The sequence below is a fragment of the Chrysemys picta genome, chromosome 5, assembly GCF_011386835.1.
Source record: "Chrysemys picta bellii isolate R12L10 chromosome 5, ASM1138683v2, whole genome shotgun sequence".
Taxonomy (NCBI): domain Eukaryota; kingdom Metazoa; phylum Chordata; order Testudines; family Emydidae; genus Chrysemys; species Chrysemys picta.
Window position 1 is genome coordinate 76504904 of NC_088795.1, and position 27205 is coordinate 76532108.

General features: G+C 43.6%; 1 protein-coding gene across 4 annotated transcripts in view; it reads right to left on the minus strand.

The window, feature by feature from the left end:
- The window catches only part of VEGFC (vascular endothelial growth factor C), a 143072-nt gene that overhangs the window by 56665 nt on the left and 59202 nt on the right, over positions 1-27205 (minus strand). The window contains exon 1 of one of the 4 annotated variants that reach the window (XM_065596688.1): positions 10592-11431. The exons of the other annotated variants lie outside the window; for them this stretch is intronic. The gene's annotated coding sequence lies outside the window, so the exon portion shown is untranslated. Of the gene's footprint in view, positions 1-10591; positions 11432-27205 lie in introns of those variants that run through there. 4 annotated transcript variants of the gene reach the window in all.

A 27205-nucleotide genomic window follows, 5' to 3' on the forward strand; every position in this document is an offset into this window, starting at 1 on the left:
ATTACCATCCCTAGCTGAATTCCCTTGATACTATCATTATTTCTGTTAGCAATTGCCAACTGCTCCACAGCTAAAAGCAAACAAATACTGAGACAAATTTATGTTGTGAATAGCTATACTCAGGAAGTGAACCATTAATATGCTGAAAACTGGAGTCACCTATTATCATTTGGCCAGCTGCAATACAGGCGACCACAATGAAAGAAGCTTCTTCATATTCTCCCATCAAAGTTCTCAATAGTGAACTCAAGTGTTTGCAATCTCTAAATGTAAGAGATAATTCTATTATTTCAATCTGCATGCCAGCTCACTCTTGGACATTGTTTCAGGACAGACTACGTACTATGGGAAGATATGCCAGACTGTTATTAGTAGGGTTAAAAATAAGAGTTCTGGCCATCCATCAAAAGATGGATTATGATAGAGCACGACCCATAGTTTAGCTGGTACCTCTCCAAAGTTGAAACTTTAGAGTGTTATATCTATAGTCAGTCAATGTTGCAAAAACGTTACATAAAAGTTTATGTAACAGTTGGATTAAATTAATTAGTAGTTGCATATTCTGAAAAAAAAAATATATTCCTGAAATGTGTCTCTTTGATCAAAAACAATAAATCAAAATTAGGACTTTTAGCTTAATCTGAAAAACTACACTGAAATATTCTACTTTAAACAACTTGATAACCCTATGTACCATATAACTATTTACATGATTCTGCAACTAAAGGAAATTTGGTTGAGACTTGAAGGAAAAAACTCACAGGTTTATTATAAGAAAAATTCAATCCTGGTTTTAGACAGCATTTAGTTTTATACTCAACTCAGTTGTTGCATTTTTGACAACTCGGATGTTTTTATGATGGAAGTTATTATTTAAACACATCTCACCTCTTATTACTGTTTATAGTGTCCCTCATATTGCTAAGAAACCTTCTTTTTTGGCAACTGTTTGAGAATTACAGTACTAGTTATAAAATTCTGCGCAAACAGAAGTAAGGTACAGTCTAAATATTTAGCAACAGGTCACAGAAATTACTTCAACTAATTATACATTTAAAGAAGTTCTTGAAAAAAAAATCATTTCCATAGACCATGAAATGACAGCGATTGTGTTTCAAGGCAAATGTTGAACTTTATTCCTAAACAAATGTCTGAACATAATAGGGCATGAATTCTGAACTGTTAAACAATCCTTGTATAGTTTACAGATCTGAACTGTAATATTAATTAGAAGACCACCTACCTTGTCACATTGTCTATTCTAACAAATATTTCAACTATAAACATTATTCACCAATAGAAAAAAATCTCATAAAAAGCTAAAGAACAAGTTAATGGTCCAATTATATTTATTAACAAAACAGTTGCTTTAAATAATTCTAGGCACTGTTTTTCACAAATGATAATTGAGAATGGAAATGTAAAGACTTATTAAAATCTCAAGAGTGTCTATGGATATTCCAGTAAAAAATGTTATTCTCTGATTTTTTTTATACAAATGCCTAAGATTGAGTCTACTTGCTAAAAGTCTTATTAAAAAAACATCTCTATTGTATTCTTAAGAAGCACACTGGACTGAATAACAAATCACATGACTATACCACTGATACCTCAACTTTTTACTTCTGACTCTGAAGATTCCATTAAGAAATAAAAAGCTAGAAAATCTTTAGTATTTGTGATGTCAAAAATTGGGATCTTACCCAAACACTTTATAAAAAGCTTCTTCATTAGTTTAAAATAGGTACAATTAAAAGATATTTTGAATGTAGACAGAATGTGGTGGACACAGAGAGCAGGGCACTTGCCATCCTAAAGCAGTGTTGTTTTTTCTTGGTTTAAAAAAAAAATTGTTGGGGGGGGGGGTGGTAATTTGGACTACCCTAAATTGTTATGATGAGGAACATTATTTGGATCTCCTTTGACTTTGTAAATCACACAAGTTAACTATCTAACCATAAACCCAAAACTAGACTAAAGCGGATGACAAGAAGAAAGTGAATAATATAAGCTATGTACTGAAGCAAAAGAAAAAAAAGTAAGTTTTACATATACAGTGACGCAATAGGAAAAGAAGTTTTAATTTCAAGCATCTAAGGAGAATATTGCAAATGAAGGGAACACAAAACAAAAGCAGAAGAAATTCGATTAAAGGCAAATTATTAAATGTAACTAATTGCATTAAACTAACGTTCTAAACACAGTGCAAAAGTCTGAGTTGGAATGATATATTTCAATTTCTCTCTTGGTTGTTTGATTAGTCCAGGGGTGGGCAAACTTTTTGGCCCGAGGGCCACATCTGGGTATGGAAATTGTATGGTGCGCCATGAATGCTCATGAAATTGGGTGTTGGGGTGCGGGAGGGGTGTGGGCTCTGGCTGGGGGTGTGGACTCTGGGGTGGGGCCAGAAATGAGGATTTCAGGGTGTGGGAGGGGGCTCTGTGCTGGGGCAGGGGGTTGGGGTGCGGGGTGAGGGGGAGGGCTCCAGCTGGAGGTGCAGGCTCTGGGCTGGGGATGAGGGTTGGGGATGCAGGAGGTTGCTCCGGGCTGGGATGGAGGGGTTTGGAGGGTGGGAGGGGGATCAGAGCTGGGGAAAGGGGTTGGGGTGTAGGAAGGGGTCAGGGGTGCAGGCTTCGGGCGGCACTTACCTCAAGCAGTTCCCAGAAGCAGCTGCATGTCCCCCCTCTGGCTCCTACACAGAGGCGCGGCCAGGTGACTCTACACGCTGTCTTGTCTGCAGGCGCCACCCCTGCAGCTCCCATTGGCCACAGTTCCCGGCCTATGGGAGCTGCGGGGGCAGCGTGCAGAGCCCCCTGGCTTCCCCTACGTGTAAGAGCTGGAGGGGGGACATGCCGCTGCTTCTGGGAGCCATGCAGAGTGGGACAAGCCCCCGACCCCACTCCCCAGCTGGAGTGCCAGAGTGGGGCAAGCCCTGGATCTCACTGCCTGGCGGAAGCTCAAGGGCCGGATTAAAATGTCAGGAGGGCAGGATACAGCCCCCGGGCCATAGTTGCCCACTCTTGGATTAGTCTATATCATCTGTACACATTCAGAGGGTCAATCAGTGGTTCATACTATGCACCTGCACAGGGAAGTAAGTGGATTTAAAGCACCACCCCCTTACTCCATTTGTGTAGGCTATCCACATTGCAATTCACAACATGAAGGAGACACGGGGCTGCTATGCCCTTTCTGCACGTGTGAATGAGAACTTGGAAGAACCTTCGCTGCCTCCCCAATATACCACCAATACAGCTTAGCCAGTACAAAGAAAGAAATAACTTGTGCCATGTAAAGGGCTGGCACCACTTACTGGATGTAAAGGGAGACTTTTGGAGCACGGGGGATCCAGGGACCAAATTGTGCTGTGCACCTGAGTCAGCACAGCTATATGCTGCACCTTACTCAGAACTCATGGTAACTCCACAAGCTAGCTCATAATTAGCATTCATTACTATAATGTTAATTTTTGAAAAGTGGTTTGGAATAGACTAGTGCATCAATGGTATCAGATATAAGATGACTTTCTGCTGACTAGAAGCCAGGAGAAATTGTGAATGGAATCTATTAGGGAATCCTTGGCTCCTGAGTTACACTGGCAGAACCCAGAGCTGAATCTAGTCCATCATCATTTTTGTATCAATTTTGATAATTTATCATTCAAAACTTCAACAAAGCACTTTGTTTTGATAAAGTCAAGGCACTTTGCTTCCACTTTATTGGTTCAACTATTGTAGTATGTCTTATGATGAGTTTTGAGCTGCCTATAATAATTTGTTAATATTATATATTATATCTATTTGTCTGATTGTTGAAAGGATGTTTACTGTATGCATATACTGAGTTAACTTGTCAGAGGGTTTTCAGGAAATGCACCCAGAAAGGAGGGTGGCTCCTGCTATGCATTTTCTAGCAAACACTTAACTCATAACTCAAGAGCCTTCTCTTTTGAAGTGACACATCCAAGATCATGCTGAGCTCCCCAAACTGGTTTAACTAGGCTTAGGGTATGTCTACACTACGAAATTAGTTTGAATTTATAGAAGCCGGTTTTATTGAAATCGGTTGTATACAGCCGATTGTGTGTGTCCACACATAAAATGCTCTAGGTGCTCTAGTCGGCGGACCGCGTCCACAGTACGAGGCTAGCGTCGACTTCCGGAGCATTGCACTATGGGTAGCTATCCCACAGCTATCCCACAGTTCCCGCAGTCTCCGCCGCCCCTTGGGATTCTGGGTTGAGATCCCAATGCCCGGATGATGCAAAACAGTGTCGCGGGCGGTTCTGGGTACATGTCGTCAGGCCCCTCCCTCCCCCGTCACAGCAACGGCAGACAATAGATTCGCGCCTTTTTACCTGGGTTACCTGTGCAGACAACATGGAGCCCGCTCAGCTCAGCTGAGCTCACCGTCACCATATGTCCTCTGGGTGCCGGCAGACGTGGGACTGCATTGCTACACAGCAGCAGCTGCTAACTGCCTTTTGGCGGTAGACGGTGCAGTAGACTGGTAGCCTTCATCGGCGATCTGGGTGCTGGCAGCCGTGGGGCTTGCCTTTTGGCAGTAGATGGTGTATTACGACTGTTAACCGTCCTATTACAAGTCGGGTCATCGCACATTAGCAGAGTCTTCCCCGAGCAGCCGATCGTGCAATAGGCCTGAAGACCATCGTCATACACCGCCCAGTATTTGCTGCCAAGCACCCAGAAAGATGCCGAGGGCTATCAGTCACGCTGCACCGTCGTCTTAAGATGTAAAAAATAGATTTGCTCTGTATTCATTTGCTTCCCCCTCCCTCCGTCAAATCAACGGCCTGCTAAACCCAGGGTTTTCAGTTTAATCTTTGGGGGGACCATTCTGTGTGACAGTTGTTTGTGTTTCTCCCTGATGCACAGCCACCGTTCTTGATTTTAATTCCCTGTACCTGTACGCCATGTCGTCACTCGGCCCGCCCTCCCTCCTTCCCCTAGTCCGTCAGATACTACTTTCGCGCCTTTTCTTTGAATTCTGGGTTGAGATCCCAATGCCCGGATGATGCAAAACAGTGTCACGGGCGGTTCTGGGTACATGTCGTCAGGCCCCTCCCCCCTCGTCACAGCAACGGCAGACAATAGATTCGCGCCTTTTTACCTGGGTTACCTGTGCAGACAACATACCACGGCAAGCATGGAGCCCGCTCAGCTCAGCTGAGCTCACCGTCACCATATGTCCTCTGGGTGCCGGCAGACGTGGGACTGCATTGCTACACAGCAGCAGCTGCTAACTGCCTTTTGGCGGTAGACGGTGTAGCATGAGTGATAGCCATGGGGCTGGCAGCCGTAGGGCTGCATTGCACCAGCCCCTTGCCCTTTGGTAGGCGATGGTATATTATGATTGGTACCCATCGTCGTCGTACTGGAGTGGCTGTCAATCATGGCCACCTGGGCAGACGTGTTTCGATGATGATGGCTACCAATCGTAATATACTATTTTCTGCCAATTGCCCAGTATTGTCTGCTAAGCACCCAGAAGAGGCCGAGGGCGATGCTGGGTGCTGGCAGACGTGGGGCTGGCAGACGTGGGGCTGCATTGCTACACAGCAGCAGCCCCTTGCCTTTTGGCAGACGATGGTATATTATGACTGGTATCCGTCATCGTCATACTGGAGAGGCTATCACTCATGCTGCACCGTCGGCTGCCAGCTTAAGATGTAAAAAATAGATTTGTTCTGTATTCATTTGCTTCCCCTTCCTCTGTGAAATCAGTGGCCTGCTAAGCCCAGGGTTTTCAGTTTAATCTTTGGGGGGACCATTCTGTGTGACAGTTGTTTGTGTTTCTCCCTGTTCCTGTACGCCATGTCGTCACTCGGCCCTCCCTCCTTCCCGTCCTCCCTCCTTCTCCTAGTTCATCAGATACTACTTTCGCGCCTTTTTTCTGACCAGGCACCATAGCTAGCACTGGGATCATGGAGCCCGCTCAGATCACCGCGGCAATTATGAGCACTATGAACACCACGCGCATTGTCCTGGAGTATATGCAGAGCCAGGACATGCCAAGGCGAAACCCGGACCAGCCGAGGAGGCGATTGCAGCGCGGCGACGAGAGTGATGAGGAAATTGACATGGACATAGACCTCTCACAAGGCACAGGCCCCAGCAATGTGGAAATCATGGTGTCACTGGGGCAGGTTCATGCCGTGGAACGCCGATTCTGGGCCCGGGAAACAAGCACAGACTGGTGGGACCGCATCGTGCTGCAGGTATGGGACGATTCCCAGTGGCTGCGAAACTTTCGCATGCGTAAGGGCACTTTCATGGAACTTTGTGACTTGCTTTCCCCTGCCCTGAAACGCCAGGATACCAAGATGAGAGCAGCCCTCACAGTTGAGAAGCGAGTGGCGATAGCCCTGTGGAAGCTTGCAACGCCAGACAGCTACCGGTCAGTCGGGAATCAATTTGGAGTGGGCAAATCTACGGTGGGGGCTGCTGTGATCCAATTTGCCAGGGCAATGAAAGACCTGGTGATAGCAAGGGTAGTGACTCTGGGCAACGTGCAGTCAATAGTGGATGGTTTTGCTGAAATGGGATTCCCAAACTGTGGCGGGGCCATAGACGGAACCCATATCCCTATCTTGTCACCGGAGCACCAAGCCACCGACTACGTAAACCGCAAGGGGTACTTTTCAATGCTGCTGCAAGCCCTGGTGGATCACAAGGGACGTTTCACCAACATCAACGTGGGATGGCCGGGAAAGGTACATGATGCTCACGTCTTCAGGAACTCTGCTCTGTTTCGAAAGCTGGAGGAAGGGACTTTCTTCCCGGACCAGAAAGTGACCGTTGGGGATGTTGAAATGCCTATCGTGATCCTTGGGGACCCAGCCTACCCCTTAATGCCATGGCTCATGAAGCCGTACACAGGCAGCCTGGACAGGAGTCAGGACCTGTTCAACTACAGGCTGAGCAAGTGCCGAATGGTGGTGGAATGTGCATTTGGACGTTTAAAAGCGCGCTGGCGCAGCTTACTGACTCGCTCAGACCTCAGCGAAAAGAATATCCCCATGGTTATTGCTGCTTGCTGTGCGCTCCACAATATCTGTGAGAGTAAGGGGGAGACCTTTATGGCGGGGTGGGAGGTTGAGGCAACTCGCCTGGCCGCTGATTACGCGCAGCCAGACACCAGGGCGGTTAGAGGAGCACAGCAGGGCGCGGTGCGCATCAGAGAAGCTTTGAAAACGAGTTTTGTGACTGGCCAGGCTACTGTGTGAAACTTCTGTTTGTTTCTCCTTGATGAACCCTCCAAACCACCCCCTCCCCCCGACCCGGTTCACTCTACTTCCCTGTAAACCAACCACCCCACCCCACCCTCCCCTCCCCAATTGGAGCACCGCTTGCAGAGGCAATAAAGTCATTGTTTTTTCACATTCATGCATTCTTTATTAGTTCCTCACAGAAGTAGGGGGATAATTGCCAAGGTAGCCTGGGATGGGTGGGGGAGGAGGGATGGAAAAGGACACACTGCATTTTAAAACTTTAACTCTTATTGAAGGCCAGCCTTCTGATGCTTGGGCGATCATCTGGGGTGGAGTGACTGGGTGGACGGAGGCCCCCCCACCGTGTTCTTGGGCGTCTTGGTGAGGAGGCTATGGAACTTGGGGAGGAGGGCTGTTGGTTACATAGGGGCTGTAGCGGCGGTCTCTGCTCCTGCTGCCTTTCCTGCAACTCAACCATACACTCGAGCATATCAGTTTGATGCTCCAGCAGACGGAGCATTGCCTCTTGCCGTCTGTCTGCAAGCTGACGCCACCTATCGTCTTCAGCCCGCCACTTGCTCTGTTCATCCCGCGATTCAGCCCGCCACCTCTCCTCTCGTTCATATTGGGCTTTTCTCATCTCCGACATTGACTGCCTCCACGCATTCTGCTGTGCTCTATCAGCGTGGGAGGACATCTGCAGCTCCGTGAACATATCGTCCCTCGTCCTACGTTTTCTCTTTCTAATGTTCACGAGCCTCTGCGAAGGAGAAACATTTGCAGCTGGTGGAGGAGAAGGGAGAGGTGGTTAAAAAAGACACATTTTAGAGAACAATGGGTACACTCTTTCATTACAAGGTCGCATATTTCGGCTTGCAGGCAGCCATGGTAGGCCACAGTGTTTTGGCTTTTTTAACCTTCTTAACATGCGGGAAAGGTTGCAAACAGCAGCGCATTTCCCATATCAAGGATGAATTGGGTTGTCCATTTAAAATGGGTTTTCAATGTAAAAGGAGGGGCTGCGGTTTCCCGGTTAACATGTGGCACAAACACAAGTAAACCACCCCCCCCACACACACACACACGATTCTCTGGGATGATCACTTCACCCCTCCCCTCCACCGCGTGGTTAACAGCGGGGAACATTTCTGGTCAGAAGAGCAGGAACGGGCGCCTCTGAATGTCCCTTAATAAAATCACCCCATTTCAACCAGGAGAGCTTTCTGGAGATGTCCCTGGAGGATTTCCGCTCCATCCCCATACACGTTAACAGACTTTTCCAGTAGATGTACTGGCCGCGATTGCCAGGGCAAATTAATCATTAAACACGCTTGCTTTTTTTTTGTAATGTTTACAAATATTTACAAAGTTACACTCACCAGAGGTCTCCTGTGTGCCCTGAGGGTCTTGGGTGAGTTCGGGGGTTACTGGTTCCAGGTCCAGGGTCACAAACATATCCTGGCTGTTGGGGAAACCGGTTTCTCCGCTTCCTTGCTGCTGTGAGCTACCTACAGTACCTCCATCCTCATCTTCCTCGTTCCCCGAACCGTCTTCCCTGTGTGTTTCTCCAGTGAGAGAGTCATAGCACACGGTTGGGGTAGTGGTGGCTGCACCCCCTAGGATCGCATGCAGCTCCGCGCATTAGCGGCAAGTTTGCGGCTCTGCCCCGGACCTTCCGTTTGCTTCTCTGGCTTTGTGGTAAGCTTGCCGTAGCTCCTTAATTTTCACGCAGCACTGCTGTGTGTCCCTGTTATGGCCTCGGTCCTTCATGGCCTTGGAGATCTTTTCTAATACTTTTCCATTTCTTTTACTGCTACGGAGTTCAGCTATCACTGCTTCATCTCCCCATATGGCGAGCAGATCTCGTACCTCCCGTTCGGTCCATGCTGGAGCTCTTTTGCGATCCTGGGACTCCATCACGGTTACCTGTGCTGATGAGCTCTGCGTGATCACCTGTGCTCTCCACGCTGAGCAAACAGGAAATGAAATTCAAATATTCGCGGGTCTTTTCCTGTCTACCTGGTCAGTGCATCTGAGTTGAGAGTGCTGTCCAGAGCGGTCACAATGAAGCACTGTGGGATAGCTCCCGGAGGCCAATAACGTCGAATTCCATCCACACTACCCCAATTCCGACCCGCAAAGGCCGGTTTTATCGCTAATCCCCTCGTCGGAGGTGGTGTAAAGAAACCGGTTTAAAGGACCCTTTAAGTCGAAAGAAAGGGCTTCGTTGTGTGGACGTGTCCAGGCTTAATTCGGTTTAACGCTGCTAAAGTCGACCTAAACCCGTAGTGTAGACCAGGCCTCAGAAAACATAGAACAATAAGACTGGATAAACAGGGTCAGAGAATGGGAACCCAGACTCTAGAGGTTGAAGTTCTGGGGCAAGTTAGGCCTGTTGAGAGGATGGTTAAACTCCAGATAAGATAGACTTGTGTGTAGGCCTTTTGTTGTGTTCAAAAGCTTTTATGTCATGCTTTGTTCGTGCTGTTATAATTAAACAATACTTTGTTTTAAGAAGGTTGTCTTGTGATTCACCACTGGTCACAAGCTCCCAAAGGGAAGAACTGCAGGTATCTAAACCCAGTCAGTCCTGTTGGGGTAAGCCTGGTTGGTACACTACGTGCTGTATCTTAGCACCTGGTCTAAGAACGGGAGAATAGCAGGTTTCTAGGAAAGCAAAGGCACAAGCATGAACCCTGTAAACATCACATATATGATATATTATAAAAATTGAAACAAAGCTCTTCAACCTTAATTAAATGAAGTACTTCAACCTTATCAAAATGAAGCACTTTGATAAGATTGTTTAGATATTTTTGAAACAAAATTGCTCAGAATTTCATTTTGAGGGGAATCTCAAAAGTTTGACGTTTTGTTCAGATCTGTGACAAAATGAAATTTTGAAATGTTAGCATTTTGCATGGAATGGAAAGTTTGAGTTTTAACACTGTCAGTAATAGAGCTGGTCAAGGGCTGCAGGATTGTGCCCCCAAAACAGGGCTTTTCTAGTCTTTAAAAAAAAAGAAGTGATCTTAACTTATCCCTTAAAGCAAACCAGAAGTGATTATTTATAACAATTTAGGACTAGAACATGACTGTCCCTTATACACAGGCACAAAAAGAGTGATAGAGGCATTGTTTTGTCTTTATGTTTCAGTGGAATTATTTGTGCATAAAATTAAGCACATTCATAAATCTTTTTAGGACTACAATCCTGCAAACAGTTACTCTTGTTGTCTATTTACTCCCATGAAGAGTCTCTTTGAAATAAATGAGGCTACATGTGGCAGTAACAATTTGCAGGACTGGGCCATAAAACACAATCTCGATTAATGTGGTTGATTCTGGTATTTTTGTTACCTGTAATTTCACTCACACTTCCTAGCAGAATGTCCAGTCTGATAATGTAGATTTTAATATAGTGAATGCTGCTCCCATTGGAATAGATGACACAGTAAAAGACTTTCACTTTCCTGGTAAAGTAAATTAGATTTTATTTTAAAGTAGAATTTATCACTTGTTTTCAATTTTATTATTTTAATAGATGTGAATAGGATTGGGGAGGAGAGACAAATAAGCAATATAAATATATGAACCTTAACCAGTTTTTATACGCATCAAATATTGTAGCTTTGATTCTAAAATTGTTTCAGAAAATAGAATTATTAAAGCAATCATTTATATAGCTCTAGAAATTCATACCGTGTGCTATTACATTTTTGTGTTCACGTACCTGAAATATTTTTCAAGACTGGTGAGATCACTCAAGCCCACATACCAGTCCTCTACAATAAGATCCATCATTGATTTCTATTTTTGGAAAATCGAGCTGTTAGGACCAAATCTTACTCTTCTTTCTCGGTATGCAAAACATCCATTAATTTGCACTAAACTCCTATTTATTTCAATGGGAGTTCTGCCTGAGTAAGAACTGAGCAAAGAATATAGAATTTGATATAAGTCAATAAGAGTCAGATTTTAAAATGCCTCAACTTATGTGCTTGCAATTATTTGCATTTGCCATTTGAATTATTTAGATATTTAACTACACAATTTGCAGGCACAATTAGTTATTTCACTGTCTCAATGACAATGATTGTATCTTAAACAAATGTGCCAACAGGTTTTGTGGATGGATTTATTTACATGGACAAGCAAAGGCTCAGTTAAAGCCAGGCTGAAATTTGGCCCTAATGGCCCAATTCTGCATTCCTTTTACACCCAAAACTTCCACTGACTAAAATAATTTTTTTTTTTTGTATTTGGCCTAGGATGATTTTTTTTTTAAATGTTGCATTTATACACCACTATATGTAGCATGTTGAAGTCCCTAAGTTGAATATATCTGGATGTTTTATTATTAGCCCCAAACAGAATGTTAAGCTTTCTAATTACTTCATCCCAAAAAGAGTCTTAGAACGTTTGAAGTCTCTCTCTGCCATACATTCATATGGGACTTTCTTTTCCTGTTCCCTAATCTACATTATAGGACTGTTAAAAATGATAGCATATTTAACTAGTAACTTTCTTTTTTTAATGCAAGACATTTTATTTTTGCTTTTAATAATTTAGTCTTTAAGAACATAAGAATGTCCATACTGCGTCAGACCAAAGGTCCATCTAGCCCAGTATCCTGTCTTCCAACAGTGGCCAATGCCAGATGCCCCAGAGGGAATGAACAAAACAGGTAATTATCAAGTGATCCATTCCCTGTCGCCCATTCCCAGCTTCTGGCAAACAGAGGGTAGGGACACCATCCCTGCCCATCCTCGCTAGCAGCCATTCATGGACCTATCAGCCATGAATTTATCTAGTTCTTTTTTGAACTCTATTATAGTCTTGGCCTTCACAACATCCTCTGGCAAAGAGTTCCACAGGTTGACTGTGTGTTCTGTAAAGAAATACTTCCTTTTGTTTGTTTTAAACCTGCTGCCTATTCATTTCATTTGGTGATCCCTAGTTCTTATGTTATGAGAAGGAGTAAATAACACTTCCTTATTTACTTTCTCCACACCAGACATGATTTTATTGACTTCTATCAATCCCCCCATTAGTCATCTCTTTTCCAAGCTGAAAAGTCCCAGTCTTATTAATCTCTTCTCATATGGAAGCCGTTCCATATCCCTAATAATTTTTGTTGCCCTTTTCCGAACCGTTTCTAATTCCAATACATCTTTTTTGAAATGGGGGTGACCTCATCTGCACGCAGTATTCAAGATGTGAGCATATCATGGATTTATATATTGTCAATATGATATTTTCTGTCTTATTATCTATCCCTTTCTTAATGATTCCCAACATTCTGTTTGCTTTTTTGACTGACGCTGCACGTTGAGTGGATGTTTTCAGAGAATTATCCACGACTCCACAATCTCTTTCTTGAGTGGTAACAGCTAATTTAGACCCCATCATTTTATATATATAGTTGGGATTATGTTTTCCAATGTGCATTACTTTGCATTTATCAATATTGAATTTCATCTGCCATTTTGTTGCCCAGTCACCTAGTTTTGAGAGATCCTTTTGTAGCTCTTCGCAGTCAACCTGGGACTTAACTATCTTGAGTAGTTTTGTATCATCTGCAAATTTTGCCACCTCACTGTTTTCCAGATCATTTATGGATATGTTGAATAGGATTGGGCCCAGTACAGACCTCTGGGGGACACCACTACTTACTTCTCTCCATTCTGAAAACGGATCATTTATTCCTATCCTTTAACCAGTTACCTATCCATGAGAGGACTTTCCCTCTCATCCCATGACAGCTTACTTTGCTTAAGACCCTTGGTTGAGGGACCTTGTCAAAGGCTTTCTGAAAAATCTAAGTACACTGTATCCACTGGATCCCCTTTGTCCACATGCTTGTTGACTCCCTCAAAGAATTTTAGTAGATTGGTGAGGCATGATTTCTCTTTACAAAAAACATGTTGACTCTTCCCCCAACAAATTGTGTTCATCTATTTGTCTGACAATTTTGTTCTTTACTATAGTTTCAACCAGTTTGCCCGGTACTGAAGTCAGGTTTACCAGCCTGTAATTGCTGGGATTACCTCTGGAGCCCTTTTTAAAAATTGGCCTCACATTAGCTATCCTCCAGTAATTTGGTGCAGAAGATGAATTAAATCATAGGTTACAAGCTACAGATAGTATTTCTGCAATTTCACATTTGAGTTCCTTCAGAACGCTTGGGTGAATACCATCTGGTCCAGGTGATTTATTACTGGTTATTTTATCAATTTGTTCCAAAACCTCCTCTAATGACACCTCAATCTGGGACAGTTCCTCAGATTTGTCACCTAAAAAGAATGGCTCAGGTTTGGGAATCTCCCTCACATCCTCAGCCTTGAAGACTGATGCAAAGAATTCATTTAGTTTCTCCGCAATGGCCTTATCATCCTTGAGTGCTCCTTTAGCAACTCTATCGTCCAGTGGCCCCACTTCCTGATTCTGATGTACTTTTTTTTGCTATTACTTTTTGAGTCTTTGGCTAGCTGTTCTTCAAATTCTTTTTTGGCCTTCCTAATTATATTTTTACACTTCATTTGCCAGAGTTTATGCTCCTTTCTATTTTCCTCACTGAGATTTATCTTCCACTTTTTAGAGGACGCCTTTTTGCCATTCACTGCTTCTTTTACTTCGTTTAGCCACGGTGGCACTTCTCTGGTTCTCTTACTATGTTTTTTTAATTTGGGGTACACATTTAGAGTTGAGCCTCTATTATGGTGTCTTTAAAAAGTTTCCAAGCAGGTTGCAGCGATTTCACTTTTGGCACTTTTTTCTTTACAATTAACTGTAATAATTAATATATATTTTTGGTTTCCATGCAATTTTTCTTTAATTTATCTACTGAAAATTTCAGCTCCAGAACAAAGCAGCTTGGAGATTCCTGGATGACATGGCCTATCATATGAGCTGTGATACCCATAAAATTCTTCGATCATCCCCTAGTTCCATTTTGTCTGGTACCTTGTGCTAGGTTTACAAAGGGACCTACTTTTGGTGCCTAAATTCCAGATTTAGTTGCCACTGATATTCACAAAACCCCTGCTGTCAAACCCTGTAAGCTCCTAAATCACTCAGCACTTACATTTTCACAGTAGAAGTTCCCTAAGTGCCTATGTTTCGGCCTCTGGGCATGAACACTGCTGCCTCCCTCTAGATGTCCGGATGCCTATCTCCGACCTAAGTCCCAGTGTGAGTCATGATCTGGAGAAAGATAGGCATTCCTCCACCTAACTCACCTGTAAGGCCGAATCTGGTAGGTGTGCTCCAAGCACATCTAACTCCACACAAAACAGATGTTGCTAGGGGAGATCTCTCTTATAACTTTTAGCCAAGTGGCTAGTGTACTCCCCTGGGATGCAGGAGATCCCCAGATAAAGTCCCCTTCTTACTGATAAGGAGAAAGGATTTGAACAGGGATCTGCTATCTCTCAGGCGAGTGCTCTAACCATTGGGCTATAGGATAGTCTAAGTTGGGTCTCTCTCCATCTCTCCTGTTGAAGCTGTTCCACTTTGGATAAATAATTATCCTGGAGCAGGTGGACTGGATAATTACCTGGAGCAGGTGGACTGGATGCTGGGTGAGTGCTCTAGCCCAGCAGTTCTCAACTGGGGGTCCATGAGCCCTTTCAGGGGGGCTGCGGCACCTGGAAGCTGAAAGCTGGTGCCACGAGCCCTGGCACTGAAGCCGGGAGCAACGCGGGGCTGAAGACGGCGTGTCCCCTCCCGCCAGGAGCAGCGTGGGGCTGAAGGCAGCATCCCCCATCCCCTCCCGAAGCCGGGAGCGGCATGGGGCTGAAGGTGGTGTTCCCCCTCATCACCCCCTCTGAAGGTGAGAGTGGTGCAAAGGGGAAGGTGGCACCCCCCCCCCCGAAGCCAGAAGTGGCGCGGGGCTGAAGGAGGTGTCCTCCCTTCCTCCCCCTGAAGCAGAGAGTGGTGGGGGACTGAAGGTGGCACCCCCTCCCCCCGAAGCTGGGAGAGGCAGGGGGCTGAAGATAGTGTTCACCCTTCTTCCCGCCCAAAGCTGGGAGCGGTGTGGGGGGGCTGAAGCCAGCAAACCTCCCCCTGAAGCCAGGTGCAGTGGGGGTGCTGAAGCTGGGAGCCCCAGTGCTGCCCCCGCTCTGGTGAAGCTGGGAGTCACACTGGTAGCCCCCCCATACACAGCCCTTAGCTACCCGCTGCCTGCACACAGTCCTAGCTACCCCCTCCCTGCACCCAGAGCAGTTTTCAAACTTTTTGAACCGAGTCCCCCCTTTGAGAGTTATATTTTTTGGTTACAGCCCCCCACAGCCCAGACAGGCTGGGTGGCCTCCTGAGTGAGTCGCGGGTGGAGGTGGCGCTCCCTCTCTGGACCTGCTGTGCAGAGGTGGCTTGAGCCCCGCCAGCTCTTGCCCCCCCAAAATAAAAGTAAAACTATGCCTATGCCCAAGGGTCATCCCCCCCCCAGCCTGGAGTCCCGAGTCCCCTTCCCCCTCCCCCCTGCTAGGCCCTGGAGTTTTTATAGCATGTTGAGGGGGGCCTCAGCAAGAAAAAGGTTGAGAACCTCTGCTCTAGCCAACAGGCTACAGTCACTCTCATACTTGCTCACTCTCTCTCTCTGTCTCTTTCGCTCTGACCCAATGACTCTAACTATTTTTCCAAAGTGGAACAGCTTCAAAGGTTTTGTGAATCACAGTGATTTTCTGAGCACCGAAGTTCCTTTATGAACCTGGGCTGATGAGTGGGGAAGGAAAGGAGGGACAATTGTACCAGGGCCCTGAGCTTGTGGGGGGGAGGACGCCAAAATATCCCAAATAAAGTGAAATGAGAAAGGGTAGGGCCCCAGTGACCATGATATACGAGGGCCCAAAATTTCTTTCAGTGAGCCTGGCCCCTTGTGCCCAGGGGTGAAAGTAAAAATAGGGACTTACCGGTACGGGGCTGGGTTAGGGCCGGCTCTGGCCCCCAGAAGGGGTGGGGCCTCGGGCGGAAGGGGCGGGGATGAGGGGGGTCAGAGCCAGCCCCGGCCCGCCCTGTACCGATAAGTACCCTCCCTCTCCCCTGCTGGGGTAGCAGTGGCGGCAGCTGGGGGCTCTGGCAGCAGTTTACAGGGCCCAGGGCTTGGCCGCTGCTACCGCCCCAGGCCCTTTAAACCGCTGCCAGAGCACCCGGCTGCCGCTGCTACCCCAGGGCTCCGGCAGCAGGGCTCCGGGGTCTATTTTTAAAGGGCCGGGGCTGTAGAGGCAGTGGGAGCCCTGGGCCCTTTAAATAGCCCCCGGAAACCTGCCACTACTCCAGGGCTCTGGGGGCTATTTAAAGGGCCCAGGAGTCCCCTGCTTCTACAACCCTGGACCTTTAAAAAGCCCCCACAACCTGGGGTAGCAGCGGCGGGGCTCTGGTGGCTATTTAAAGGGCCCCGGGCAGTAGAGGCAGTTACCCCAGGGCTCCAGCAGCGGGGCTCTGGTGGCAATTTAAAGGACCCGAGCCCTTTAAATTGCCGTCTGGGGAAGCTGGGCCGCCCTGATAAGGCACACCGGCTCTTGCCAGTACGCCGTACCGGTGCGTACCGGCTTACTTTCACCTCTGCTTGTGCCTCTATGATCCATTTTCAGTAAAGCTGGTCAAGAAGTTTGTGATGAAACAAGTTTTCAATGGAAAGTGCCGATTTGTTGAAACTGAGATGTTTCTCGAAAACATACAGGTTTTGATGAACTTCCAGGCAAAAATATGCAAGGTTCAGTCTAGCGTTATCATAGTTTAAAAAAACCAAAAAGAGGACACACCAGGGGGTCCCGGCCCCGCCCCAACTCTGCCCTTTCCCCGTCCCCAGCCCCGCCCCAACTCCGCCCCTTCCCCAAAGTCCCCGTCCCAACTCTGCCCCCTCCCCTGAACGCTCCGCCCCTGCTCCTCTCCCTCCCCTGCTTCCCGCGAATCAAATGTTTGCGGGAAGCCTGAAACAGGCAGGCAACAGGTAAGCTGGGGCTAGGGGGCGTGGCCCAGTCCGGCCCCCCCTCAGCCGAGCGTCTCTGGCCCCAGCGTCTCTGGCCCGGGCCCTGGTTGCCAGCCCCGGTTCCGGCCGAGCGGCTCCAGCCTGCCCCGGTCCCGGCGACTCCAGCTCGGCTCGGGCCCCGGGGCACTGGCCCTGGCTGAGTGGCGCCAGCCAGCGGCCGAGCACCCCTAGCCCCAGTCCCAGCAGGGCTCGGGCCCCGGTTCTGGCCGAGCGGCACCGGCCGGCGGCCAAGCACCGCCGGCTCCAGTCCGCGGCCGAGCACCGCCAGCCCCAGCGGCTCCAGCCCGGATCCAAGCCCCACGACCCCTCCCTATTTTCCCGGACATGCCCGGCTTTTTGGAATTTCCTCCCGGATGAGGATTTAAGGACCAAAAAGCTGGACATGTCCGGGAAAATCCAGACGTATGGTAACCCTAGTTCAGTCAGAAACCTGCTTAGTTTCCTGCCAGCTCACCTGATGGCTGCTGGAGAGCCAGAGCACCAGGGTTTGCCACTCTGGGGCAGCCTTGCCCGGCAGACTCTCCCAGGGCCCATGACTACAGGGCAGCCCAGCCATTGAGACTACATTGAAGGTGGGGATTCCAGGGCTTCCAGGATCCCTAGCTCCAGGGCAATCCTGAATGGGCCTTAATTATTTTTTATTTATGGAAGGAGTGTTAACAGGTGAAATAGTTTACAGTAAGAAAGTTAGCCTTTTGCCACTGCAATGATTTAAAGCTTGAAAACTGATTTTCAAAAGTGAAAATCTATTGTTTAAAAAAAAGTATATTTTTTTATTAACCACCACAAAATTTGTTTGATTTTATAGAAAATTATGTAAGTTAGACAAGCATACTTCATCTGTACAATGTAGTGTTTTAAAAAAGTTATATTAAAAATGTAGATCAGTAAAACTGCTCTCTAACTACAAATTGCTTTAAAATCATCATTTCAAAGTTAATGTACCATATCATGACTTATCCGGTTTCTGTAACATGATCCATTCACACGCACCCAATCGTTCATACAGGGTGCAACTGTATAAGAATTCCCCTGCTAAAGAACACAGTTGCAGGGTCCTGGCCTTAATTATTATATCAGTTCATACTGAAAGAGTTTTGTGAATGACTCAGTCATTTATCAAGAGAAAAAATTTACACCTGAATACTGATTAGGATTTTTATCTTTTGAGATCCTAAAACTGTAAAATGCTTTTATGAACGAGGTCTCTTCAAATGTGATTTTGCATGTTATATATTATGAAAAGCAGCAGAGAAACATCATATAAAATTGACCATAATCTATCAATAGATAAAAGTATACTATTCCTATCTTTCTCTCTATGGAGTATGTGTATCTCAGTATGCTATAATGTCTGTGCAACCTATTCAGTATTCTGCTGGTTTGTTTGTTTTGGCAGTGTGAAAATCTGGCTGTGAAAAATGTTTCCATATCCGTGGTTCAGGCAGCAAGATAGTATTCAAATAGTGATCAGAGACACTGATATAAATGTACATGAGATAGCACTGATCAGTAAGTTTAAACCCATAGAGCTCAAAAGAGGCATCCTGATTACAAAATAAGTCATGACAGAAAAAGATTCTGTACTTGATTTGTATCATATGCAACATTTCTAGGGGTTTATTAATTTCATTTTCTGAGTTTATTTTTTTTTAGCAATTTTTGAGTTTTATGTAGTTGTCCAAAACTTGGTCATTTTCAGGGCTTTCTCAAACAGCACTACATTAGGCACACTAGAGAACTTTTAGTGCAAACCAAGCAGGGTCTACACAGACCACTTAATGTGCAACATAATAGTGAGTTTCAGAAATCCTCTTCCCCTCACCCCTAAGTCCACATTATTCTGCATGTAGACAAGGCCTTAGATACAGGTAACCTATCTCCCATGTTTTTCAGGTGTTTTCTAGATGAACATCAATTCCACTGTTTTTCCCTATCTGGGTGTTTTATCAGAGTTTATCAGTTAAAACAAAAAAATCATATGATAATTTAAACAGAAGGTGAATGGACTCTGACAATAGCCCACAGTGGGCTTTTTATTTTCTGTAGTAAATATTGTTTACTAGGAAATCTACCAATGAGAACTCTTGACACGTCTCTAGTCTCCCTCGTACCCACTGACGGATTAAAACCAATAGAACTATTACCTGCACATGAACTATATAAGAATGGTGTTCTAGGCTTAAAAAAAAATAAGTGGGTAAATTAAGAAACTAAACTCCATATTCCCTAAATGAAAATTGAGAAAACTCCATTTACTCACTTTTGCCCTCGACTATACCAACTGGGTTGATCTCTGCACCTTTGGGAGGAGCAGCTGTTTTGACTCACTCTGTGGGAGAACAGGAGGAACAGCTATTTTTTCCCAGTCAAGTGGGCCTGACACAGATCCAGAGCCCCCTGCTCCTGTACAGACAGTCCAAGCTCCAAAAAAACTGTGGCACACATGGGGGCTGAAAACTAGTAGAAACCTAGGCCCCCTCAACTGCAAGCCAGGGCTTGATTCTGCTGTGGACACCATCCAGCTAGACATGAGAGCCGCCATCTACACCGAGCTGCCTGCCCTACATCCTGACCTCCGGTTCCACTCGGGTTAGTTCTGTGTGAGGACAGTGATAGATGTGAGTCCTGGGAAGTGTGAGGAATTCAAAAGACTATATTGAGATGTGCCAGACAAACATGAATTTTTGGGACAGTAAGTGTTAAGTGGGGGAATTCCTGGCGAGTGGTTAATGCAAATTCCACAACTCTGGTTATGCAAAACAAAACAAAAAAAACCCAAAACCCCAACCCTGAGGAAAGGGACCTTGACTGGTGATTATTAGTTGTCCGCAGAGACAACAAGATCAAAGGCTCACGCCATATAAAGAAATGCCTGAACTATCCAGTCTGGGTTCTCGTTTCTGATCTGAAAATTGACATGGATTTTTACCAACAGGGTAAACCCAGTTGGGAGGTTTGAAAGTCTGATACCTACCAGAGCCCTAGGTTGGAGTTGGGGTGACCTCTGGTAAGCTTACAGCATGCATGTAGGTTATTTTGTTTTTATAGGTTTTCTCTGTCATGCTTTTACCCTAAGAATAAATGCAGCTTGCTTTGTGAAGGCTGGTTGCTAACTGATGTACACTATTTGAGCCCTTGGACAGAGGATAATCACAGGTACTGAATCCCGGTCACACCTGCTGAGGAGAGTCAGATGCAGCAGGACAGTAAACGTAACCCCTGGTCTGGAATGGGAGAGAGATACGGGTCTCTGCCTGGAAAGGTGACAACTAAGGGTGCCCTCAAGGAAGACATGGGGGAGGGAGGTGAGGGGAAGGTGCAGTTAACTCTTGAAACTGTGACTCTGAGGAGAGGTGCCTAACTTTAAGCATTAGATTCACGTGCTTAAAGTTAAACACATCCATGGTAGCAGGCTGGGGGTCCAGGTTGGCTCTATTTTTTTAATGTGTGTTTTAGTATACAAATCATTCCATTGTTGAGTTATCATCAATCTGTCTTTTAGTATTCAGACACTAGGTCATATCACACTGAACATTACAATAAGACTAATATAATATTAGGACAACATTTCTAACAAGAGATCTACTGACCTGTAACCTCCCTAGAGAAGTGTCAAAAGCTCCCTTACTGGAGACATTTGGGGACCAGAAAACGCAATGGAGAACATACTGTAAGGAAAAATTCTGCACTGACAGTTGTTGTGAATATAATTTTGTTGATTTTAATAGAGCTATGACCATTTGTAGCAGCTGAGATCTGGTCCTCCAATTCGACTTTGTCCTGTGCAATTGCTCTGACTTTGTCCTGTGCAATTCCGTTTACATCAATGGGATTACATGGGGTGTAAATTGGACCCAGAGGCCACTGTAGCCTAAAATGTATTTACAAATTTATCACAGTAATTTATAAATAAAGCAAATTAAGATATAAACGTGTACAAGACTATGGCAGCAACAGCATTTTATCCTAAGTGAGCGTAAAACCACTGTGAGAATTCCAAACAACCACGGGAAAAAAATTACCAAAGGTCACCATGCACCAGTTGTTCATTTGGAGGAACAAAAAAGGCAGATACCAGATGTTGATAAATTCTCACTTACTAAATTTATTAACCAGATGCAGAAATATGCTTGTTGCACTGCATGACCATGCATACTGAATAAGTGGTTCAATTCTGCTTTACTTTCCCTCCATGTTACATAATCCAAACTACTTACATCATGCAAATACATAACAAGGTTTTAGATCCTGTTAAGCCATGCATGAAATTTAACAGCATAGTTATTGAGGTACTGAAAGTGAAAAGACAATAAGGAAATGAGATACGTTTAAGGGCTAAACAAGACAGATATAAATCATGATTATGAGACGGAAATGTTTCTAGCATGCAGCTCATTAGATTTATAAGCTACTACAATCACATCACTGCTTTTCTGTGCTAGAAACATAAATCCCTTATTTGAGAGCTGGAGTTAAACAAGGAGCCCCAAAAACAGGGAGAGAGCAGAAAGGAAGAACAAATTGGTCTTTGATCCATTCAACAGAGTTAAATACCAATAATAAACATAGTAGAAGTTGCTGTACTTGCCATATCTGCAGTCTATCTCAGTAGCAGCTGTAGTGTGAAGCCATGAATAAAGAACCTTAAAAGTATAGAAATTATGCATTTCTAAACTGGGAACATAAATAAGCAAACATTTACTGATCTTAGCTCAAATAAAGCCGATGTTACTGTGTCATATTGTAGTAAACTTTGACACCATATAATTATTGTGATGTTGTCTCAATGTGGACATAATCCATATATTTTTATTACATCATAATAATTGTTTAAAAAGTTCTCTTTTCAAAAAGATGCAGGCTGTAATCCTGCTAGCACTGAAATCAAATGGGAATTTTGTTGTTAATTTCAATGGGAGAAGCATCTGGCACATACTATCTTCAAGATATTATAACAATCATTTTGGAAAGAAATTGTTATAAATCTACCTTGGATTCCTACAATAAAAAAAACCTTATTGTTAGTCCAGTTTTTCAAATGGATGCAAATTGGTATGGCTCTAGATCTGGCCTACTTTCTTCTGATCAGCTGAACCAATTTATATCCCAGAAATACATCCAGCTTTACCTTTAAACTGTATTTCCTTTTTCTAATTATGGAGTTCTAAACTAGTTATCCTTACAGGAAAATAGCCATGTTATAACAAAATATTGTCTTTACTAATATTAGCAGTAATTATAAATGTTGACCATATCAGATATAATAATAATAATAATAAACTCCAATTTGTGAATAACTAGGTGCTACTCAAACATAGTATGAGTTTATAGCTAAAGTTAACCTACTACAATTTGGATAAAGAGGAAAAACAATACTTTACCATGGACTAATGCCAAATTTATTTTTTAAAACAGAGCACAAAACGTATGCACTGAAATAACATTAAATACTTGACATAATACCATAAAAATGAGGAAGTTCTATAAACTGTGTGATTGTTTACTCCTTTGAAATGGAAATATGCATATAGTAGGAAAGGTACTGTTGTGATTAAGGTGCTAACCTGGGACTCACAAGATCCATGTTATATCCATGGATCTGCCACAGACATCTTATGTGATTTTGGGGAATCAGCTAACCTCTCTATACTTTAATACTGCCATCTGTAAAATAGGAGTAATACTTTCCTAACTCTCAGTTGTTTAATATGCTCAGATATTATGGTGATGAGTAGAGCTGAGTGAAATTTGGAATTTCCATCCGGTGAGAAATTCTGATGTTTCAACATCTGTTCTTGTTGTGAATTGGGATGAGACATTGCAATTCTTCATTAAACAAATTTCAATTTGGAAATGGCAAAAAGTTTTGTTTAGACATTTTTGATTGAAATTAAACATTTTTATATCCCCCAAATCAAAAGGTTTTGTTTCCGTTTGCTGAACTGAACCTAAATGCTTTCTTTAGAATCAGTTCATCATTAAACTGCATTTCCCAATTGTGGCACATTGACTCATAACAGTTGTAGTTTAAGAGCCTGATACCCCAACTCTCTCCTATGCACCAGACTCCCATTTTCCCTGATGCACCACACAGCTTGGTCAAAGAGAACTTCATGTTGCATTTTGGGAGATGTAGTTCTCCAAACAGCCTAGCCCATAAGAAAGCATGGGGGTCTGAACTAGAAATCACATGAGGCAACAACATGCTAATAGAGAAGTGTGGTTTAATGTTTTGTGGAACTGATATGAAACAAAACGTTTGCCAATTTAACAAACAAAATATTCTGATTTGGATCAAACTGACCCTAAATAAAAAATAGCTTTTTGATTTTCTGGAGAGAAACATTTAGCAAAATTGAAATTTTCCTGCATAAGATTTTGATTTTGCTAACTGCATTTTCTGTCAGAAAATCATTCTGATGGAAAATCCCAAACCAGATTTAATGATGCGTGCCAGAGGGAAACCTAGGCATATTGAATAAAGTGTCCCAGAGCTAGCTGTACTTCCGACCCTTTCTCTGGTCCCTCTGAGTGTATCTGCACAGGTGTAGTCCTTGTGCCCTTACCTTTTATTGGGTGGAATCCTGTAATTTTCCCATTCTTAGGCTGGGTCCGAGGCTCTAGTACCCTGTTTGTCATCTTGTGCTTGCCCAGCACGTCTGACTGGGTATGATACTGTGATACTTCCCCATCAGGGCTTTTGACAAACAGTGAATACAGTGACCCAAAACAGCCTCTTAAAACAAAGTATTGTTTAATTTTAACAGTAGGAAAAAGGATAATTTAAGAGAAAAGTTTTTTTATAATACTAATAATAGGTCCTCATGCTTGACTATCGTACACCAGAACCCAAACCTGTGGAAATCTTGATCTCAATCTATTCCCCTGAAGTCTCTCAGACAGCTGTCCTTGAGGAAACCCTTTTCAATCCAGCAAAGTTCTTTGTTCTCTCAACTGACAAACTTGAAGGCTATGTACACACTACACTTACGCTGGTATAAGTTATGTTGCTCAGAGGGGTGACTAAGCATGGGGGCTGGAATAATTAAGTCGATTAAGTCCTCTCCCTTCGGCTTAGAGCGTCTGCTACAGCGGCAGAGCTGCATCAGCTCAGCAGTACCACTACACACTCTGTAGCATAGCCATCGCCCTGGATCTGCTGTCCAAAAACAGTTTCGATCACATATGGTGTATGGCTTTTAACTCTAAATTTCCTTGATTTTGAGGCTTAAACCAGATTCACTGGACCCAATTCTGCTTTGAAATATGCAGACAACCCCAACTAACTGGATGGCGTGTGGCACTTGCTACCATAACTAGATAAATATTTCAAACAATTGCTACTTTTTGTCATTTAATTTACTTAGATGTGTTAGGTGTAACAGTTTTATTAAAAAGAGACAAAAAGGAAAATGAAACTGCATTTGTTATGTATGAGAATAGATACAATAGACTGATTTTTCATTAAATCCACATTAGATATGGCTAGCCAGCATAATCTCCTTTTTAATAATGAGTATTTGTAATCTATAGAAGTTCATAAATATTCTCTAAACCACCAAACTTTTGTTTGTTTTGTATTCCAGTAAAAAGTCAGTCTAACAGAGATGCTTGTAGGCTGGTTCAAGATTGTGACTCTGTATATCATATTACAACTTGGTACATTATTTTTATAGCTCTGTTATAAACTCAATTAACAGAGGTAGTCTAAGATCCTTAATTATAGATCACCCTCATAATGGATATTTATATAAGAACATAAGAAAGGCCATACCGGGTCAGACCAAAGGTCCATCTAGCCTAGTATCCTGTCTACCGACAGTGGCCAATGCCAAGTGCCCCAGAGGGAGTGAACCTAACAGGCAATGATCAAGTGATCTCTCTCCTGCCATCCATCTCCACCCTCTGACAGACAGAGGCTAGGGACACCATTAATGGCTAATAGCCATTAATGGACTTAACCACCATGAATTTATCCAGTTCTCTTTTAAACTCTGTTATAGTCCTAGCCTTCACTACCTCCTCAGGTAAGGAGTTCCACAAGTTGACTGTGCGCTGCGTGAAGAACTTCCTTTTATTTGTTTTAAACCTGCTGCCTATTAATATATTTATATTATATAAATTACAAACTTTGTAACATCATAAAAATTAAATTTGCAGAGTTCATTATTAGAGCCCAAGGCATGAAATCCACTCCACACACATAGAGCAATATGTATAAGCATGTGTACGAGGATGCACATTTGAAGTGGACCACCCATATGGATAAGCGGTTGAAGAAGAAGCATAAATGTATTTAGAATCTAAGCAGATGGAGAACAATGTCTAAGCTCAGCATCAAAGTGAGGAGCTGCTGCATAATCCCATCTTCACATCCAGTGGTTTATTTTCCTGTTCATGGGCTGAAAGAGCAGTCACAACACCTTAGCACTGACTGAATGGGTGCCCTGAGTCTGCACAAACGCAGACCTGCAGCTTCTCCCTAAATTATCTTGCATGCTGGCTGACACCACCTAGACTGGTGCAGAGCTACCAGTTCCCTGTGCAGCAGCTCAACGAGCTGACCCAGAGCACAGCCCATGTGTGGCAACGCTCCACCTCAGGGATGAAAGCTGTCCCCAAACAGGTTATCTTCATGTCATATGTACACCCTGAGATAAGCATTTCTGTCAAAGGATAAGCTAAATAATGTTTAGTGATCTTTCTTAAAGAAAAATTTAAGGAAAAACAAAAACATTTGTTCTACAAAATGTGACAAAGATTGGCTATAATTTCTTTATTTTCTGTACTGAGCTATATTATTTTATGATAATGTGGTATGTGTGCACTAAAAACCTTGGACTTCGATCAGCTTAATAAAACTGAAATCTCACTAAAATATGGTTTAGAAGTAGCTGGTTCTCACAAACAACATGAACACCACCACCGAAAAATTTAAACTTTGAGTTTCTACTTTCAGTGTGTGTAGAATATTAATATGTTCATTCAAATCTATTAGCAGAAACATTTGGGAAAGACAACATATGTAAATATTTTCTTACAGGTAGGTCTAGGGATTATAGACATTTATACAATAAAATTTCCTTTTTTCTTTCTAATATTCTGTGTTCCTTTTTGTGTGTGTCTTACGCATAGGCTTGGCAGAATTCAATTTAAAAAATAATTTTGATGGATAATATTGATATTTATTTTAAGTATCTTTTCCGTTTTTATCTATTAAAATGTTCACAGTTGAGGAAAATAGACATTGAGATATAAAAAGTTAAAGCTTTAACTGTTAAAACACAAATTGTAAACATCACATCTCAAAACATAAGAAGTAAATATCCTTAAATCAAACTCTAAGAAGTTCTTGAGCAGCATTTTTCTTAGTTTCCCTATCTGTACATTTCAGTCATTATCAATGCAAAACATTTTAGTTGGTTTGTGCATGTTTCATGAAATCAATGTTTACCATATTTAACATACAAATGACACAGAAAGGATGATCTCAGGGTAAAGCACTAGTGTTCAACTCGAGAGCTGTTCCAGTTCCGGGCTCCTCTACAGACTTTGTGTGACTTACAAAGTCATTTGACTTCTCTCTACCTCAGTTTCCTACCTGTACAATACTCTCTGCCAGTCTTTGCCGATCTTGTCCTTTCTGATTGTAAGATCATAGTGGTAGGTACTCATAGACTCAGACTCCATCATGATCATCTAGTCTGACCTCCTGCACATTGCATGCCACAGAACCTCAACCACCCACTCATGTAATAGACCCATAACCTCTGGCTGAATTACTGAAGTCCTTAAATCATCATCATTTAAAGACTTCAAGTTACAGAGAATCCATCATTTACACTAGTTTAAACCTACAAGTTTAAACCATGCCCCAGGCTGCAGAGGAAGGCAAAAACCCACAGGGTCTCTGCCAATCTGACCTGTGGTAAAAATTCCTTCCTGACCCCAAATAATAAGTTAGACCCTGAGCATGTGGG